Genomic DNA, 3,765 nt, shown 5'->3' with positions numbered 1-3,765 from the left:
CAAGTCAACCTCAGAAGGAGGACAGCGCCTGCCAGGTCCCAGGCCCTGCGCAGGGTCACCTTGGTAGCTGTCGTGGCATGCTAGGGTTTTCTTTGACAGAGAAGGCTCAGCATCAATCAGTGCTAATTACAGGTTGCTGTGGTACATTCCTGGCTTAAGCTGTTTAGGAAAAATTACATTTTATACTAATCAGCTTCAAGAGCAGAGTGCAAAATTAACTTGAAATAATTTCATGCTCTCAAGTAACCTTTATTTTCTAAATTGTGGTGTTTTTCAGTGACGGTTTTGTCCTACTGTATAATAACAGTGTTCTTTGCATTAAGGCAATGCACTTACACAACAGCTGTTAGCTTAATCAAATATCAATAGCTCATCTTTATGTCAGAACTAAGTCAATAGCTCATGCCATTTGTTACTTCATAAACTTCAGCACCATAAGTGTTATTGGTTAAAATAAATGTTCTCTAAAGTGTGATTTAATGAATCAGAATCAATTTAGACGATAGTTTGGCCTGAAATCTGCCAGATCTGGGTCTTCTCAATGATATTAAAATCTCCAGGCAATCAAACTCACCTGGATTTCAAATGTACACTGGCATCCCTCCGAGTCTCGCATGCTGCGGTCTCATTTAAAATATAACATAGGAAGCAAATGTCCACAAACACTGGAAACCTCATTCCCGAGTTTAGACTTTTTCTCTTATAAAACATTAACATACCTTTGCCCACATTTCTCTTCCAAAAGCCAATATCAAAGCAAAGCAGTGTCATGTTTACTATCATTTTATAATCAGATATGTAAATAAGATTGGTCAGCTCAGTGTCTGATGAAAGAATAGCACCGGGCATCGAAGTGGCCACCGAGGCTGCCCTGGTGAAAACAGCCTGGTGGAAGGAGCGATGGCCGCTCCCGTCGTTGGAGCTGGCCCGACCGTCACTGTAGATGCGAGCACCTCACTCATAAGGAAGACACCGTAGATGTGTGTCAGAGGAGAGCACTGTCAGTGTCGGAGGAGCGGAGCGGAGCCTCGGAGGAGCGGCGCGGGGCTGGGCACGGGTCCTGTCTGTCACAGTGGGCGGAAGTCTCCCGGTGGCCCAGGGAGGAGGAGCGGCTCACGCTGCGGGCCAGACATGGAGCAAAGACACCGGAGGAGGGCCAGTCACTGTGCTCACCGACGGAAAACCGCGCAAAAAAGGCCTCACAAGTGGCTTTAAAAGTAAGTATTTCACTGAAATACCCTAAAGGCGGAAACCACAGGTCCTCAGAATGAAGGACATAGAGTTGAGAGTCCCCCAAAACCACAGAGCTTAGAGTTCACAGGTCAGAGTCCGAGAGAGGAGGAAACCGGGCTCAGTGAGAAATCCACGGTCGCAGAGGCTGGGCAGCCTGTGAGACGCCGCGAAGACCCAGAAGAGAGCTGCCTTCCTCTACCAAACCTGACGCTCACACAGGGCTGGGAAGCACGGGCGCCCATTCCACCAGCCAGAGCGGGGGACTGCTCCACAGGAACAAAGCTTGGTGTCGACACGCGGGGCAAATTTACCCTTGATTTAAAATTGTTCTCATGCATGAAAGTAAAACCTGAAAAGATGAAACTGCCCAAGAAACATGACCATGGCAAAGAGCAAAGCTGGAGAATATCTACAGGAGCAAGCGGAACTGAGGGATGGCAGCACAGCACACAGTAAAGACAAACCCCATAACAAGGAGAAAAGGTGAGTAGTCAGCACTGTCCCGCTGCCAACACACTCCAGTCAGCAGGAAAGAGCCAAGCAGCCTTCGTTGAACCGCCCCTGTGATCTAGAAGACAGATTGTCATGCATGTGAGGAAGAGCCTGGACGTATTTCTTTTAAAAAGACCCAAAGTGAACTTCTGAACATGGAAACTATATGATCTGGGATTAAAACACAAAGAATGGGTAGAATTAAGGGCAAATGAAATATTACAGGAAAAAAAATTGACGAGCTAAAAGATTTAGCAATAAGTATTCCATAACAATAGGCACACTGAGAGGAGAAGGAACACAGCATTCATGTGTGATGGACAGGTCCATGCGGCCAGATACACAGGCAACAGAATTCCTGAGACTGAGAAGAGGGAGGGGCTGGCATGCCCAGCCTTCTCTAAATGTAATACAAACCTAAACTGCACATAAACCAAAACGGTTCGACAATTTAAGAAAAGAAAAGAAAGCCAGTGCCAGTGGCTCATGCCTGTAATTCTAGCTACTGAGGAGGCTGAGATCTGAGGATCACAGTTCAAAGCCAGCCTGGGCAGGAAAGACCATGAGACCCTTATCTCCAATAAACCACCAAAAAAACTGGAAGTGGCATTGTAGTTCAAGTGGTAGAGTGTTCACCTTGAGCTGAAGAGTGCAGGGACACTGCCCAGGCCCAGAGTTCAAGCCCCATGACCGACCAAAAAAAAAAGAAAGAAAAGAAAAGAAAAATGAAATAACCAGCCCTTGAGTCCTATGACTCAAGTGATAAAAACCCCAGTCTATGAGTGAAAGTGCCAGATACCAAGTTCAAGTCCTGGTCTCAGATTTTAAAAAACAAAACAAAAAGTTCAACAAATCTCCAGCACAACAAACATGAAGAAAACTACACAAAAGCATATTATAATCAAAGTCAGTGATAAAGAAAATTGTAAAAGCAGCCAGAGGAAAAAGGGTCAAATTACTTCTAGAAGAAAAACTGTGAAGATAAAGTAGATATCTCATTAGATGCCATGCAAGTTGAAAGACAAGGTTGACTCTCCAGACTACTGGGGGGGGGGGGGGGAGGGGGAATCACTGTCAATGTAAAACCTCTTACTCAGCACAAAGAGCATCAGAATACGAAAGCAACATAGTTCTTGAGGCATGCAAAAGCGAGGACTATTATCAACCAGTAAAACTGCAGTGTAAGAAATGTTAAAGGAAGTCCTTGAAGCAAAAGGAAATAAGAGCAGATGGAAAGGCAGATCCACACAGGAAAGGCTAACCACAAGGGGAAATGGAAAGAGAATTGTTACTATTTAGATCCCCTAAACACAGAGGTGACTGGTGCGTGCTTGGGCAGCACACATACTAAAATTGGAACAATACAGAGAAAGGTTGACACAGCCCCTGCACAAGGATGACACAAATTCGTGAAGTGTTCATTATCTTCACCGGAATAGGTTTTTCAAATTTTCACTCTGGAAAAGCATCTTTAAGGTTAGCACAGTCACGTGTGCCTGTAGTCCTAGAAGCTGAGGGAAGAGGAGGGCTGCTTGAGTGGTAAGTTGGAGAGCAGTAAGACCCTGTCTCCTGAACAATCTCATAAAAAGAACCCGAGTTGATCTAGGTGGCACAGTCCTGTAAGTTTTGTTAAAGCAATTGTGTTTGCATTTAATGGGTAACCCAGCTATACCAGATGCCGGGAGCTCATGCCTGTGATCCTAGCTACTCAGGAGGCTGAGATCTGAGAACTGCGGTTCAAAGCCAGCCTGGGATGGAAACTCTCAACTCCAGTAAACTACTCAAAAGCTGGAAATGGCACGATGGCTCAAGTGGTACAGTATTTATCTTGAGCAAAAGAAGCTAAAAGACATCACCCAGGCCCTGAGTTCAAGCCCCAGAACTGGCACATACGAAAAATTAACCCTGCTAATGAGTTGTTCCTACTTTTGTTTAGATTTGTGGATGAAATGAAATATGTTTGTAATATTCTATTTGGCTTAACTTTTATGCAGCTTTAAAATAATTGTGGCTAAGATGCCATCAAAAATAAACTTTTGG

At 44.7% G+C, this 3,765-nt stretch overlaps 1 non-coding gene across 1 annotated transcript; it reads left to right on the top strand.

The window, feature by feature from the left end:
• The first annotated feature begins 3,052 nt into the window (after positions 1-3,052).
• Positions 3,053-3,154, top strand: LOC138819884 (U6 spliceosomal RNA). The gene has a single exon (XR_011369662.1). It is a non-coding gene; the product is annotated as a U6 spliceosomal RNA (small nuclear RNA).
• The last annotated feature ends 611 nt before the right edge of the window (positions 3,155-3,765 follow it).

Source organism: Dipodomys merriami, unplaced genomic scaffold (genome assembly GCF_024711535.1).
Source record: "Dipodomys merriami isolate MVZ:Mamm:240054 unplaced genomic scaffold, mDipMer1.0.p SCAF_82, whole genome shotgun sequence".
Lineage (NCBI taxonomy): Eukaryota > Metazoa > Chordata > Mammalia > Rodentia > Heteromyidae > Dipodomys > Dipodomys merriami.
This window is presented reverse-complemented; position numbering and strand designations above follow the sequence as displayed.